The 17,502-nt window shown below is 41.8% G+C and overlaps 1 long non-coding RNA gene across 1 annotated transcript; it reads right to left on the reverse strand.

Annotated features, from left to right (window-relative positions):
- Positions 1 to 11,968: 11,968 nt before the first annotated feature.
- Positions 11,969 to 13,993, reverse strand: LOC128417906 (uncharacterized). The gene is made up of 2 exons (XR_008331603.1): positions 13,674 to 13,993; positions 11,969 to 13,465 (listed from the first exon to the last, which is right to left on the reverse strand). It is a non-coding gene; the product is annotated as an uncharacterized LOC128417906 (long non-coding RNA).
- Between the last annotated feature and the right edge of the window lie 3,509 nt (positions 13,994 to 17,502).

The following is a 17,502-nucleotide window of genomic DNA, read 5'->3' on the forward strand; positions in this document are numbered from 1 at the left end:
TTTATGCTTTTATATGATCAGTTGAATTGCAAATACATTTTCCTGAAAAGGGTCTCTTTCTTTTTATACCATGATTTATCACTTTTTATCTATTTGTACTCGGCATTTATAAAAATATAATTTAACAATAGCTTTAATAATGTGGAGACAAATATTTTAAACTACAGCTATTTTTGATAGTTTTAAGTGTATTTTCAAAGTTCTAAGCCATCTATAATTTTCAGGACATGTAAACAAGATTAATTGGATGGCTTGCGTTTAGTATACGAATCAAATTCATCCAATGTGTTACTTCCAGTTGGGTAAAGGTATCACTTTGATTTTTGTCTGGGGGAAATGTATAGTGCTGGGAGAGTAAAGGGAAGTGGGGGCTTGTATTCTGGATTTATCCAAAATGAAATAAAGTTTAAAGTTCATGGAAGATCTGTGCTCAAAACTGATGGGTAAAAGACAAACAGTTTTGTAAGAATGAGAATGCTGAAAATCTCTGAATTAATTCGGAAGCCTTATTTCATGTCATCTAGGTAATAAGAATACTGTTATCAATATTTAATAATATATGTACTATGGACTATTTTTGCCAAATTAATGAAAGAAAATCAGCATTCGCTTATACACTCCATTGCAGGGTAGATTTCCAGAATTGTGTTCCGGACTTCTGATTTAGCTGGAGTGATTTGTTTCTCAGTTTCACGAGAATTAAATTCAGTTACATTGAAAGAAGTATTTCCTCATTGTATTTGACTTCTCTTCTTCTTTGTATCTTTTTTATGTTACCTAATTCAATACATTTAAAATTTAAGATTTAGAGTCAAACTTCTCTTTCCACTAGAAAATAAGGTCCCAGAAAGACTTGCCATCACTGCAGGGGAAAAAAATACTATTTTTCCTTTGAACCCAAAGAGCACCAATACAAAGCTCTTGCATCAACGGAGCTTTTTTGGTACCTAGACAACTTTATCTTGTGAGACTGGAAGAAGAAAAGAGCTGAAAAAAATGATTTGTGCAAATCAGGCCTCTCCTCATTTTTTGCTCACTGCAATGAGGATATAGGAACCGAAAAAAAAGGTTGTGTTGCCTTATCCTTTGGAGAATTAGCAGTGCTTAAGTCCCATTTGAAATCAATAGTTTCAGTATGTATGGTACCCAGGCTTGAATGCATTTTTAAAATGAGCTTTTGTACAGCCTTCTTCACAAGGCTTAGACCTAGAAGGCCTATATAGTTGGGCAATTAGGTGGGGAATTTGGTGAACCAGTACATGGTACTGTATTAGTTTTTAAGGACATCAAAAAGCATACTACAGGTCTTGAATATGAGGTTTTTAGATCATGAATTAGCAAGTCACGTGGCACTAAGAGCCACTGTCATTGTGATATTCATTAAACATAACTGATGCAAATTATTGAACCTTAAAAATTTTTTATTTCATGTAATGACCAATTACTATTGCATGGGGCCTACAATCTTTTTTTATCAAAAGGCTGTTTGCTCCAGATAGTTTCATTTAAGTAAGAGAGCTTGCCAATTTGCACCATGGAATAATTCTGCTTTCCTACCTTGTTTGTTTCTCTCATTATCCACAACAGCACAGACCAACAGATTAAGCAAAGTAACAAAGAAGAAATATTGTGTTTAATTAGGATAGTCACTCTAGGCAGTTGAGAATTTATGCCAGGTTGTTTTATTTAATGTGCTGGATAGAGTTGGAATTAAGTATAGATTCTTTTTTTAAAAAAACAACACAGCAATCTAGTAAACCTGTTAAAATTATTCAAAATCACAATCATTCCTTTTCGTTCATTCCTTCTGAATTTCAAAGCTGATTGAAAATGTGGCTGAATGATACATTGGAGAGCGACTATAAATAATTGTTGCCCGCCTGCAGCCCTCATTTTTCTTCAGATTTCAGCCTCTTTCAGACTGAACTGCCATTAACTTTACTTATTCTTCATTATTCCTATCCTTCTGAAATCCCTGGATGACATGAATTCAGTGACAAGTGTGCTCATTTATCCAGAGCTTGAGGCTTGACAAAGCAGTTGCTCAGTTTTTCTTTTTTGAGGTGACTAAGACTGTGCAATCCTATGCAACCTATGCACACTTACTTGTGAAAAGTCCTGCTGACTATAGTGATACTTCTAAGTAAACATACATGCTCTTGAACTGCATTAAGAAAGCAATACTATGGAAAGATCTGGCAGAACGAGCAGCTTAGGATGCAGCAGATCTCTGGTTTAACTCTGACTGAGCCAGGAATCTGGTAAGTCTCTAACCTTGACTTAGCTGGAGAGATGCTGGTATAAGTTGCTCAGCTCGCTGAGGTGAGGGTGGTGTAAGTCTCCCTAAAAATAGGGTTCCTTGGGTGTGGCAGGGGCAGGTCCAAAGAGGAGGGACTTAGACTGCATTTTAAGCAGAATCAGCTCGGTCGCATGACCTGGCAACTTGTTGTAAAACACTATTTTAAAGGCTTGCTTTCCCTCTGCCAGGTTTTGGAGGAGTAGCTGCCCAACCCCACTCCTGAATGGGGTTTGGGTCTGGTGTAACTTTACACCGGATTAATTCACACTGGTTTGTTTTATGCCAGCTTTATGCACATGGGATTGCTCCCTCCAGATATTTTATTTTGTTTTGCTTGCACGGAAAAACTGACAGATGACTATGTTTGGCTGGCTAATTTGCCAGTCCAAAGAGTGTGTTTGCTTTGGGATGTCTTTCCTACAAAGCAGGAAATGATTGCTGTGTAACTGATTCCAAAAGCTGATTTACAGTCTTCCCTGCAATTCTAGTTACTTCACCTTCAAAATCCCAAATTAATTTTCTTTGGCTGAAAAATATTGTAGCATCTTAGTAGTCTCTGTGAAGCGCCTTCATTTGAAATATCCATTCAAAAACAGCACAGAGAACATTCTCAAGGAATGAGGCCCACTTATTAAGCCAGAGCTTTCCAAACTGTGTGTCATGACACATTAGTGTGTCAGTTTCAGTGTGTAAGTGTGTCACGCAAACACTTCCTCCACTCCTCCAGTTTGCTAGTACAGTGGTACCTTGGTTCTCAAACTTAATCCATTCTGGAAGTCTGTTACAAAACCAAGGCACACTTTCCCATAGAAAGTAACGCAAAATGGATTAATCTCTTCCAGACTTTTGAAAACAACCCCTAAAACAGCAATTTAACATGAATTTTACTATCTAATAAGAGCACTGATCCATAAAATGAAAGCAATAAACAATGTACTGCAGTCACACAACCAATCAATCAGTAGCTGAACTGGGTTCCACACAGTCACAAAAACAAAACAAGCCACAAAAACAAAAATGCAAAATTAATAGCAAAAACAGACAGACTGCAGCGTAACACTCAAAACGGAAGTGTGGCACTCAAAACGGAAGTGTAACACTCAAAACGGAAGCGTAACACACAAATCGGAAGCATAACACTCAAATTGGAAGTGTGGCACTCAAAATGGAAGTGTGGTACTCAAATTGGAAGTGTGGCACTCAAAATAGAAGTGTGGTGCTCAAATTGGAAGCGTAACACTCAAAATGGAGCATTTTCGGTTTCTGAAAAAAGTTCGCAAACCAGAACACTTACCAGGTTTGCAGTGTTTGGGTTCCAAGTTGTTTGAGTACCAAGGCGTTGGAGAACCAAGGTACCACTGTAAAACTGAAATACTGTGTCGTGAAATGATGCATGTCTAGAAAGTGTGTCACCAACATGAAAATTTTGGAAAGCTCTGTATTAAGCCCTCTGGTAGCCTTCATCCTAAACTAACAGGTTTTCATATCTTCATCAAGAGCTAACAGTGCCCCCCCCCGGCTGTTAGAGGCCCGCTCAGTGGGGGAGTAAGCAAGTTGGCATAAGGACCTTGCTAAGGTTAATCCATCACCATATTCGGGGAGGAATTTTCTCTTGCAAATTGGCCAGCTTGCAGGTGTTTGCCCACCTCGTGGAGACTGTCACAACAGTCCTTTATCTGAGCTACATCAGTGTAAGTCCCTAACCCTGGCTCAGCAGGCACAAGTCCTCAGAAGGGGGCATTACAGGGGCAAGGCAAGGAGAGACACCTATTCAATTCTGCTTGCTTGGTAATGTGCCTAGAGCCCAAATCTCTAAAACTTGGGCCCACACTTACCTGTAGGCTTAGCCTGCAGTAGCCAATCCCAGAGGCTCCTAAACAGAGTTTGAAATAGACATTGTGGCATAAGTTATGCCGGTGTATGTTACATTGGCTTCCTATAATTGGGATTTCTCTGTTATTGCCAAGTAAATACAGACAGGATTGCAAATTTAAACTGGTTTAATAACATTGCTAACATTAGGCAGCTTTTGTCTTGGAGCTTTAAATTTATTGGAGTTTGTTCAGGAGGGAAGCCTCAGAATTTGCCTTCTCACTTCAGACAGGAATGAGCTTGGGTATATTAGCTGTCTTCCCACCTAAGCAAGTTTAAAGGGCCAAATATTACCTGGTGCTTGAAGTGGGGGGGAGTATGGGGAGAAATTTCAAATTAGGCTTGGATAAATTCAGCCTGCATTTACCAAAACTGTCTTTTAAAGAGTGCACAACAACTGCGAATTAATAAATTTTAACATTTTCAACTAATTACAGTCGGTAATCATTAATTTGAGCAGAACAGTTTACAGTGGTACCTCAGTTTACGAACTTAATCTGTTCTGGAAGTCTGTTCTTAAACCAAAGCATTCTTAAACTGAGGTGCACTTTCCCTAATGAGGCCTCCCGCTGCCAGTGCCCTTCTACCGTTTGGCTTCTATTCTTAGACCGAGGTAAAGTTCGCAAACTGGGACACTACTTCCAGTTTTGCGGAGTTCGTAAACCGAATCGTTCGCAAACAGGACTGTTCTTAAACCGAGGCACCACTCATTAAGCAGTTGGTCCCTTAACTTTCCTGCCCTGATATGGCTACAGTGATACATGCGACGGTCATCTCCAGGCTTGACTACTGTAATTCACTCTACGCGGGGCTACCCTTGAAACTGTCCCAGAAACTCCAGCGGGTGCAGAATGCTGCAGTGAGGCTCCTCACGGGGTCCCTGCCATGGGAGCATATTCACCCAGTGCTTTACCAGTTGCACTGGCTCCCGGTGGAGTATCGTGTCAGGTTTAAGATACTGGTTTTGACCTCAGAAGCCCTTTGTGGCTTAGGGCCCTCGTATTTATGGGACCACCTCTCCTGGTATGCCCCACAGAGGACCTTAAGGTCCATGAATAATCATAGTTTAGAGGTCCCGGGCTCTAAGGAAGTCAGATTATCCTCCACTAGGGCCAGGGCCTTCTCACTGATGGCTCCGACCTGGTGGAATGCTCTGTCCCATGAGACCAGGGCCCTGCAGGATTTAACTTCCTTCCACAGGTCCTGTAAGACAGAGCTATTCCACCTGGCTTTAAACTGGAACTTAGCCTGATCTTTTATTCCCCTTCCTTCCCTCGCCCTCCCCTTTTTATGAAGATTACCCACTCTGGGATCCCACAGCTAATTCTCCCCTGATCGACTCGCTGGCTCAAATAGGACTAATTTAGCCAGCTAGCCCTGGTGATCATCTAATGTTTATTGGATGGATTTCCCCCCTAAATTGATTTTTGAATTCTGAATTTATTGTTATTCACGTTTTATATTGTATTTTATGCTTTTTTTTTTGCATCAATTAAATGTTCTAAATTTGTTGTTAGCCGCCCTGCGCCCGGGAAGGGCAGGGTATAAATAAAAAATTATTTATTTATTACATTTATTACTATAAATGAACTAAAAACTATTAATGAATGTAGTTTAATATTAGGTATGATATGACATAATTAAAAAAAAGATGTTTCCAAATCGTCCTATTTAGTTGTTTTAATGCACTTCCTCACTGAAGGTGTAAGGGCAAGAAGTATCATCAGTACAATTACTGCCAGAATATTTTATCTGAGAATTGTGAAACACTATAATGTATATTGGGCAGCAACGGATGAGGAGTGGTGGAAAAAAGGAAGAGAAGGGTTTGTTTTATTGTGGAGATAAGAGGGATCAGAACGTTTATATCTGATCATTGTTTCTGCAGAGACATGTCGCCGTTCATGGTACAGTATTGTGTTTCACTGACTCAGTCAAATGATCTATAAGAGCTCATTAATGCCCTTTAGTATGCACAGTAAGGTTGGCTAAGGCTTGCTTGAACTCAGCAAAGTGAATAGCTGGTATTTATGCATCTTCTAAGTTTATGTGAATCACAATGAAATCCACTGCAACACCAAAGGCAATATCTGTGAGTCAAGCTGGTTTTGTGTACTACGATGGCACAGATAATGCCTCTTTACCCCAGCTCCATCTGCATGTAGTTATATGGAACTGATTCATAGCTGTCAACTTTCAGATTTGAAAATAAGGGATCAGCAGCCTCAAAAATAAGGGATCAGCAGCCTCACCTGTCCCCTTGACAGTCTACGGGGTATCTAACAATCCGGGATAGCAGCGGGAAGCAGCGGGAAACGGCACTGGAATAAGGGAATTTCCCACAAAAAAAGGGAAGGTTGACAGCTATGAACTGATTGTATCAGACTGTGGATGGGGATACACATCCTGAAAGTAATAGGATGTCCTTATTTTCATCAGAGAAATGTTGGAGGGTATGCAACACCCTCATTCAGATGCATGTTCTCATTCAAATCTTCTTCTCAGGGCATTATTGCTTTACCCAGTAAATCTCCAGAGGAATTTAACATTTTATAAACTAAAAACAACAAAAGTTTGGGAAGTTAGCATCAGTTTTACAGTGTAAAAAAGCTCAGCTTTTTCCAACATCAAGGCTTTCCTCTATAATTACTAAAGAATATTTCTTTTTAGAAACCTTTACATTGTGTTAAACCTCGAATTTGGTATTAAAGGGCAGTTTATGTTTGATGCATGGATGTTTGAGAATTTTAATCCTCTTAAAGATACCATATTACTACATATGTAACATGTAGATCCCTTATAAAGCCACCCTATGAAACTTTTAAAGAAAACCAGGTCACTTCTATCCTAAAAAACAAATGGGATAATACAATTATGGCTTTCCCGAAGGAAGTGTGAGAATAATAGTTTGTGAGGTTCTTGAACCACAAGGATTCTGTTAGAACTCTCACAAAGCCAGAGTCCCTGGAATTTCATGAAATGAACTAATGCTACAACAGCTTTACCAATTTAATGGAAGCAATTATTAACCGGTATACAATATAGCATTATCTTTAATGTTTCTGGTAATATATAGGGGTTGTATCCTTTTTCTTCTACTATATGAACACACAATAAGGAATCAAAGCCATTGCTGCCTCCCTGAAACATTTGTAAGAAATTTCAAAAGAGGTGGGTGGCTCTCAGTTTATGGGGAATATTGGGAATCTTATCATTTAAAAAGTGCATCATGTATAGGAGGGTATCCATTATTTCTGTAATGTGTGAAGATACACCTGGAGGCTGGATGGGAATTAACTGGTCTGGGGCTGTATAGTCGATTAGTCCAAAGCAGGGGATAAAATTTATAAGATTCTAGTTGGTTCCATTGCTGCAGATACAGCTCAGATCAGACTTACCATTGTCAGGCTGACTTTGAGCTCAGGCCTATGACTTATGGAATCCTGTTTTTATGTGTTTTTGATAGGGAAGCAAAGTATGTTGGGAGGATTAATTTGATTTATAGTAGGGGGTCCTTTTTATGTTCCCTTTATTTGGTGTGGGAGCTGCTGCAGAGCTAAGTAGGAGATGAAAATGGCCATCCAACTGGCAAACACAATGAGCTCATTTTTGCTTTGCAATTGAGCCCGCTGATGGCAACAAGGCTTTCATTTTGGGTTGGCCTTCACAAAAGGGAATATACGCTGGCTGCTTCATTACAGTTTGTACTCCGAAGTAGACCACTTTTTAACAGTTACTAATGTGTAGCCCTGTTGGTGTTTTGTAGTATTTTTGTGCTGAATGGTCAAGTATTGATTTAAGTTGCTTAATATGCAAGAGAAGGAGAGAGAGAAGCTGAGATTAACTAGGGAGCTGGAAACTCCTACCCAGAGAAACATACCTATTTGGCTCTAGGTGTGCAGAATTGGCCGTGGCCTCGGATGGGGATACGCATTCTGCAGCTATATCTAAAAGGATGCATTCTAGATGGCTCTTGGTCTTGCCTGGATGGTCCCAGGTGAGCACTACAACCATAAGGATGTGTATCCAGATGCACACCCACACCTGTATGAATGCAAACCACAAACACACTACTTGTTAAAACGTCTCTTTGGGCTGGGTCTTGCTGCTAGTTGGCCCCAGTGGCATTGATTCGAGTTTTGATTGATGGTAAAATGAAGAGCAATTAATCAGAACACCAATGCCATTACCATTAACTGATTCAACTGAAAGGGGAATTTTCTACATTAGTTCTTTCTCCCCAAGGACAGTTTTAAATCCAGTTATTGATTCATTCCCTGCCTTGATTACACCAATGGGAACTGTACAGTATCATGTAATGCAGTGCGAATTAACCTGCTAACAATTATTGCCCTTGATTGGGAGATGCAAAAATATTAAATTGATTGGGTCACAGTTTCACACTCCCATTGAGAAACTGCTTAGAAGTGACTTTTCAGACTACTGGAGAACACCCCAACCCCCACTTAAAACAGACAGCTTCTGTTGATGGAGGAATTTGCAAGCTTAAATTACCCTGAATTATTCCCTGGCAGAATAAAAAACCTAATTCTTAACAGTAACTTTCCAGTAATGGAGGTTCTCTATGAATGAAAGTATTGTTGTTTGTTGTTTAGTCGTTTAGTCATGGCCGACTCTTCGTGACCCCATGGACCAGAGCACCTCTGTCCTCCACTACCTCCCGCAGTTTGGTCAGACTCATGCTGGTAACCTTGAAAACACTATCCAACCATCTCATCCTCTGTCGCCCCCTTCTCCTTGTGCCCTCCATCTTTCCCAGCATCAGTGTCTTCTCCAGGGAGTCTTCTCTTCTCATGAGGTGGCCAAAGTACTAGAGCCTCAGCTTCATGATCTGTCCTTTCAGTGAGCACTCAGGGCTGATTTCCTTAAGAATGGATGCGTTTGATCTTCTTGCAGTCCATGGGACTCTCAAGAGTCTCCTCCAGCACCAAAATTCAAAAGCATCAATTCTTCGGCGATCAGCCTTCTTTATGGTCCAGCTCTCACTTCCATACATCACTACTGGGAAAACCATGGCTTTAACTATACGGACCTTTATTGGCAAGGTGACGTCTCTACTTCTCAAGTATATGCTCCATGATTTTATGAGCCATTTATCTGAAGATCATGCACTTTTACAGCTAGGTCTTTGCACCAATGTTGAGACCTGACACCACCCCCAAAACTGCAGCCATCCATAATCCCTGTGCTGCATAACTTTTGCAGCAGTTGAAGAAGAGTGGCTCATAGAATCCTAAGTGTTGGAAGGGACCATGCAGGAATCTTTCATCCTACATGAGGCTCAAACCCACAACCCTGAGATTAAGATCCTCACATGCTACCAACTGAGCCATCAACCTAGGATTAAGGAAGAATAGAGGGCAAGGAAGGCTTGCGCTATAGCCAAGGATATGTGACGGTGGCCTTGGGTAGGTTCTACACAGGAACACAAACCTAGAAGCAAGAATGAGCATCCTTTTGCCATTGGTATCCTTTTGCCATTGTCTTGACCCAAGATGGGGGCACTTGTAACCCTCCAAATGTTGGATTCCTGCTCCATCAACCCTGCCCATCGGGGTTGTAGTCCTATAACAGCTGGTTCCCAACTCTGGCCTGGACTCGCCTTCCTTACTGGTTGTCATTTTGGTGGCTCTTAGAATACCATTAAGGAATAGTTGTGACAAAGAACCCTAACACCCTACTTCTCAATTCAAGTAAGATGCCTGGTGTAAGGGATTTCAGAACTTTCTTTATTCCTTTAGAGGGAGCTCTTGTTCAAGAAAGCATGGAACAACCAGTTTTGACGTGAAAGCCATCTGTGTACTACGGAAGAGAATATGACAACCCATTAGGGCTTGCATATGGCGCTGTTGACATTACTGCTGTTCAAGGGACCGCGCCAATGATCAGTCTCCAGTTATCTTTGCTGCCATACTAGTGATGGCAGCCTTATTAACGTGTTCTATGTAGAGTTACAATCCCCAGTTTGTTCCTCTGGAAGTGTATCTGTGAGTCAGGATTGTGTGGTAGGGGAACACCACCAGTGATATTATAAAGTTTATGACAATGAAAATCGGATAAGCTTGCACTTGTAAGATTTAGTCTTTCAGCAAAATCCCAGATGTTTACTCAGAGGTAAATTCTATAGGTCCTTACTTCTAGGTGCATAGGATTGCAAGCTTTGACTATACTTAGAATATTTTTTATTTAGACAAGCTTTTGGAACTCAAATGGCTCTTGTGGTCAGTAAATTCTTTCTGCCATGCTGTCTTATAATATCTAGTTATACTTCTGCATTCACTTTTTTTGAGGGGTGAGGAAGTGGGCTTATATGTTTCTGAAGAATGATGGAATTTACCTTGGCTTTAAGTATGGTGGGGTACAAATAATTTCAGTTAAAACAATTTATAAAAGCTAAGCGCTGTATATAAAAATGGTAACACGACCACAGTTCCTGCCTTTATGGGCACAGTCTGCAGTAGACAAGACCGTAAGGGAGGATGAGGGGAATTTTAAAATGGAGGAGATGCAAATGGAGAGAAGAAGAAAATATAAGAATGAGATGAAGTTTTAAGGATTCTTTTTAAAAAAATGAGGGAAGGAAATGAAGCAGTATCTCCATCAATATGTAAAGTCTATAAGAAATTATCGCTCCAGAAGATCCCATTCAATGCAGTCGTTGTCAACCTGCTTCCAGTTTTACATATTCACATTTACAGTACGTTCTGGGGTTTTGGGGGAGAAAAAACCCTGTTATGCTGGAATTGCTAGTAGTGTTTCTAAACTGTAAAGGTAAAGGTAAAGGTACCCCTGCCCGTATGGGCCAGTCTTGACAGACTCTAGGGTTCTACGCTCATCTCACTCTAGAGGCCGGGAGCCAGCCCTGTCTGCAGACACTTCGATTCGAACCGCCGACCATGCGATCGGCAAGTCCTAGGCGCTGAGGTTTTACCCACAGCGCCACCCGTGTCCCTTGTTTCTAAACTGTAGTAGTATGCAAACTGCTTTGCCATTAAGAAGAATCTACTTGCAAAAAAAAGGGGCTAATTATTTCTCAATGTGTTTAGAAAATCAAGGATTTTGGGAAACGTCAGTCAAATAAACAATAAAGATAGAAAGCTTTATATGTGAAATTAACATGATCTGCTTTTAAACATCTATTCTATTACAGCAGTATCTTATAGCACAACCCCATACATGCTTACCTGAAAGTAATCTGAAATAAGTCCAATGTGATTAACTCCTTAGTAAGTACACAGAAAAATTGTGCTGCGTGTTCCCCCCTCCCCCAAGATAAAACCAGAGGGACCTCTGGAAATCAAGCCAAGATAAATGACGGATTCATCAGCCTTCTGCACATTGGATTGAGTGACATTTTGTAGCAGGGTAAGACCAATAGTGTATAATACATCCGGAGACCTTGTGAAATATTTCTAATATCCAGATCCCTGGGATTAGATGGGTCTACTGAGAGAAGTGAAAAGCAGGGCAGAAGCGGGGCGAGAAGGCAGGACCTTGGCTCTGTACCTTACCTCTGTACTGGGTGTGTCCTGCAAATTGACAGTGTTCTGTTGTGCCCCTACCTTTCGTTTCTGCACACTGCCGGTATGGTCACGTATGGTTTCCATGTAAGCCTGGTGAACCCAGCAGCCCCATTCACAGATACTTGGAACATGCTCCCTCCCATCTCCCCGTTTCTTCTGCACAAGCAAGAACTTCACATGGCATTGCAATTCTGAAGTGTGCATGCATGCGTTTCGCCATGAAATTGTATACACATTGATTAAATCAAGCCGCTATACCAATATATTGCTTTATTTCTCGGTAGTAGTAAATTAAGGCTTTATAGTGAGTCACAGAGTACATGCCAATCTAAACATTAAAGCCCATTTGGAACCAAGTTGTGTTATCCTTTTCTGTTTAGCGCAGCCAGCAAGATACCAACTTTCTTTTAGGAAAAAAAAAGAAAACACCCTCAAATCTTGCATAAGAGACCTTATAAGTTCAAAAGGCCCAGCTCTTAACCATTTCCCCTTCAGGACAGACTTACTGCGAGCTAAAGGTGGTGAAGAGAGTAGCTGGCAAGAGATAAGAGAACATCCTACTAAGTAGTCACCTTCTAAATGGAAAGAGGAAAGAAATTAAATGGATATTAGCTGGTATAACATAGAGTTCCCCAGAATAGCTTGATTTGAGATGACCCCATCAGCCAGGGGCGGAGGAAGGGGGGTGGTGGGGGTGGTCCGCCCTGGGTGTCACCACTGAGGGGGGTGACAAAATGGCGGCCGGCACTCACTGTGGGGCCTGCAACGCACCCGAGCCATGTGTCTCTCCTGGGAGTGACGCGGTGGCTGGGGTGTACTTGGCCTTTAATGCGGCTGGATAGATATGATCAGTTTGTAGAAGGAAACTGCAAGACATTATGAGTAGGAAGGGCAGCATTGTACTGAAAGAATGGACATGTGTCTATGCATGTATGTACATATGGAAGCCTCACAAAGGTAATCCATTTCACTTAAAACTAATCACCCCACCAGCTATTCCACTTGTCCCATTGATTTTAGTAGCAGAGATTTAAGCACATCCTTCAACACTATCATTGCAAACACTGGGACTTTCAAGAGCTTCACTTTGCAGGGTCATAGGGAGCGTTACGACAAGAATTGTTTTGTTTTCTTCCTTAACATACAGATTTTTCCTCCCTGCCAGGGCCACTGATTAATTACATCATCTGTCTCCAGTGCAGCTATTTTTAAAAAACTGGAAAAGCAGAGTGTTTTCCTTCCCACAAGTCCCTATAAGAGATGTTTTCAGCATCTGAGCTGCCACTCAGAAACCAGTTGTCACCTGACCACAGGGGATTCGGCCTGAAGATATAATCACCCAGAGCTGGTTTTCATATCATATCAAAGGACCAAAAATCTGCTTTGCCAAACACAAACTGGAACAGCATTTCCCAAAATACAAAGTATCTGTGAAATGATCTTCCATAAAGAAAGGAGGAAGGAGAGAGAATTTATTGAGCTTTCAAAGGGCAACTTCTTGCTGTTAATCTGAGTATCTGTGTTTTGGGAAGAATTTGGTAGTCTAGAATGAAGGTGGCAGTTTCTCTTACATCCAGGAGCCTACCCTTGCAACATGTAGCCACGGGAGAAGAGGTTATACACAAAGCATGGGAGGCAATGGGTGAGCCCAAAAATAGCTAGCCAAAGCCCTGAAACAGAAACCCAAAGTGTCTTCTGCAACATATTGACGTTCTGTGGTGGCAGTTGTGCTGAGGTTCCTCAGGATTCCCTAAAGCTAGACAGTCTGAAAACTACTGATTTTGAGAAAAGAAGACTCCAAAATCTATGTCAGCCAGCAATTCTCTGACCCCTTTTTAGGCTCTGAGTGGTGATTTCTGAGGCTGACAGAGCCTTGATTTCCCTAAACAGCTGCTGTCCTTCAGCCATGATTTCAAACACACTGACTTAGCATCTCTGGCAGTCCTTTGACAAGACACCCACTTGAGTTGCCATGCCCACATGAGATTGCAACTGAGTGTCCATACAGGACATTGCCTTTTAAGTCTGTAACGGTGCAGAAATGATAACAACTGGTCTGACTTTTGTGGGTTTTCTTGAACTAGAGTGTACAGCATCAAAAACCACTGTTCCCCAAGGCTATGACCTTACAGGCTAATTGCTTTACTGTCTGGGAAATATCTCTCCGCCCCAGACAAAAAAATAGAAAATGAGAGTGGAAGTAATTTTAACAGCACAAGGCACCAATGCCATCAAGAAACAAATAAGATGCCTGTGACTCCTATCAGATGCTACAAGGAGAATTAAATAAAAGAGGATTTCTCTTCTCCAAACTGCAAATGTCCAGACTCACTAGGTGTGTTGGATTTGCTGTTTTTCTGTCTCAATGAAAGAGCAGGTCATATTTTTCAAAAGTTCTGGTGTCCTTCATATTTGAGGTCTTCCCTGGTTTATTGAAACAATGTGGTTTCAACTTTGCTTCAGGTTATGGAAAAGCACCTGCAATACAGCAAGGCTTCCAGGTTTTAGAAACCAAGGAAAAGGCAGTTTTCTTAAATATTTTCAATTAAGAATCCATCGGCTGAGCCTCCTTAAGTATACCTAAGAGCTCCACTCAGACTTATTACACATCCCTGGTGTTCGTGGGGCATCAGAAATATAGCCTACGTTTAATAGCCGTTGTTTGCATTATAAACAGGGGAAATATAGCTGCACTCAGAAAACTGTACCAGCTTAAAGAGGGAAAACGTGAGCTGCTTAAAGGAAATTTGTGAGAACAGAAATCCCTGGTCTGGATGCTTGTGACTTGACTCTGTAAGCAGAGCCTGTCCTGTCCTCCATTTCCCCTTCCCCTCTATGGGGATATTTATAGATTTATGAATAAACTAGAAAGAGCCTGCATGGGTAGAAAGTGAAGCATTTGAAAGGCAAGTCCTACACAGAGGGCAACAGGAGGAGGAGTGAGGAGGAGTGGAAAAAGGAAATGGGGATGAAATCGGGATGGGTGAGCACTGGCTTTGCTGAATGAATGTTAAGGAATTTCAGTCATAAGGCCTTTCACAAATGTCATAACACTTCTTATTCATGCATTCTGAAGGAACTGCCTTTAAACCTCAAAAAGCTAACGCTTCATACCATCTTTTCAGACTAATAAAAACATGATGGGCATGTATACTATTGACCTTATCCCCACTGGTGTCATTTCATGTTCTTGAGGCACTACATTGTGAGCTCGATATTAATGGAAAGTGTCATGCACGTATTGAAAGTGTAGACCTAGCAAGGATCCTACTGTGTTGTTTTGGGCCAGCCATTCCCGAAATACAGTGGTACCTTGGGTTAAGTACTTAATTAGTTCCGGAGGTCCGTTCTTAACCTGAAACTGTTCTTAACCTGAAGCACCACTTTAGCTAATGGGGCCTCCTGCTGCTGCTGCTGCACCACCGCTGCACGATTTCTGTTCTCATGCTGAAACAAAGTTCTTAACATGAAGCACTATTTCTGGGTTAGCGGAGTCTGTAACCTGAAGCAAATGTAACCTGAAGCGAATGTAACTCGAGGTACCACTGTACTACTGAGAGCCCAACCTCAACTTTTCTGTACATTGCCTGTTCCACAGAAAATGGTATAAAGTTCAACAGAATGGAATCCCCCAGGACATCTTGTATGGGGAACTGGCTTCAGGCACCAGGCCTGTTGGCAGACCAACTCTGTGCTACAAAGATGTCTGCAAAGATGACATGAAGGCTGGCGACATCAACTCTGCCCTTGCAGAAAACTGCATTGCCTGGAGACAGGCAGTCAAGTCATGCATCCATAGCAGTGACCAGAGGAGGAATGGCTGCTGGGAGGAGCACAGAGAGAAGAAACACCATGGTGCATCTGCAACAGCACAACCAAATGCCTTAATCTGCCCCAGCTGCAATGAAACATGTTTCTCCCATATTGGTCTACACAGCCACAGCTCCAATGGTTTGACTCCCCCTCCCCAGGCGCACTCCTCCATCCTCTCCTGAGACAGATGGATGCCAACAAATGATATTTTAGACAATATGCAGCCTGCTGAACCAGGGTGTAGCTTTGCTTCTAGTAAAGGTAAAAAGGTAAAGGACCCCTGGACGGTTAAGTCCAGTCAAAGGCGACTATGGGGTTGCGGCGCTCATCTTGCTTTCAGGCCGAGGGAGCCGGCATTTGTCCACAGACAGCTTTCTGGGTCATGTGACCAGCATGACTAAACTGCTTCTGGTGCAATGGAACACCGTGACGGAAACTAGAGGGCACAGAAACGCCATTTACCTTCTCACTGCAGCAGTACCTATTTATCTACTTGCACTGGCGTGCTAGGTTGGCAGGAGCTGGGACAGAGCAACGGGAGCTCACCCCGTCATGGGGATTCAAACCGCCAACCTTCTGATCAGCAAGCCTGAGAGGCTCAGTGGCTTAGACCACAGTGCCACCCGCTTCTAGTGTATTGCATCAAAGAGCAGGCAGCAATATAAGACTCAGATGGGAGTTGAAGAACTGACTGTGCCATGACAAGTTTTATGAGTTCTCTGATTGTCGCATTTGTGTCATAGGCTGACCACCCATTGGCTAAATGAAAAGAGACAAGGCTAACAGATCCTGAGGGGATGAGGAGAAGACAGGCGCAGATTGCAGGTTTGTGATTATGAATTCTAACTATAAAGGATTTACTATAGTGTAGATTTGAAATGTTTAAGAGTTTCTTTGGAGTCTAGCAGAAAGCATTGAGTCCGAGAAAACCCACGCCCTTTCAGATCGGGGATGGAAACGTGTGGCTTTTCAGATTTTGTTGGACTCCAATTCCCATAACCCTCAGCCAGCAAGGCCAGGCAAACTCCCGGCAAGTCACAGCTTCCCTGTAATTGTTTTAGAGATAAATTGTGATGGCAGGGAGGTAACGAGAAAAGAGCGTTGCAAGAGCTACAGATGCTTCTTCCAGGGGACAGAAAACTTTGATGTAATCTGAGTTAAAGGAAGGTGGCTTATGACACTCTTCAAAGAAAAGCTCTCAACAGGACTCATGACAGACACAAAGAGCAGGGAGCAGGCAATTTGTTCAGTGCTGAACATCACATTCAAAACACACCTGTGCCAAAGCTAGTTTGCTGCTGGTTGCATAATTACAATGACTCGTAATGACCAGAGTTTGTGGGTGTATTGCACTTCTGCCTTGACACCATTGTTCATTCAACTGTAATTCCAGCACCGAAAATGTAAAAAAACCCTCACACGCCCTAAAACAAAAACAGACAAACCTGACAACCTCTCAAATGACAACATGGGCTAAGTCTAGATATTATGGCCCTAATTCAGCTAAAAGGTAGCCGTGGTGAAGTTTCGTTGAAAGCAATGAGACTTGTCATGGCTTCTTCCATTTGTTTCAGTAGGATTTCCAGTACAATCCTATGCATGTCTACTTGAAAGGAAGGCTCATTGTTTCCAATGGAATTTACGCCCAGGTAAGTGTGTATAGGCCTGCAGCCTTAGTCACAACTCACTTGGGCATTTGAAGCCAAAACCAAACTGGGACTTCTGTTACTCTCTTTCCAAACTGTACACACACACACACACACACACACACACACACAACTATCTTGTAGCTCAGTAACCGTAAAGGCTAGAGAATTACGTTTTTAAAATACTAAACGCTGGCATTTTAAAGATTTGAACAAGGCCACTAAAAGGTGTCTTAGGGACCAAATGTAGATGATGCTAAGCCTCTATGTTTTCTGCTTAGGGCACACAGAAAGTACAGTTGCTGTATACAGACATTCCGTGCAAGTG

The sequence above is a fragment of the Podarcis raffonei genome, chromosome 7 (genome assembly GCF_027172205.1).
Source record: "Podarcis raffonei isolate rPodRaf1 chromosome 7, rPodRaf1.pri, whole genome shotgun sequence".
Taxonomy (NCBI): domain Eukaryota; kingdom Metazoa; phylum Chordata; class Lepidosauria; order Squamata; family Lacertidae; genus Podarcis; species Podarcis raffonei.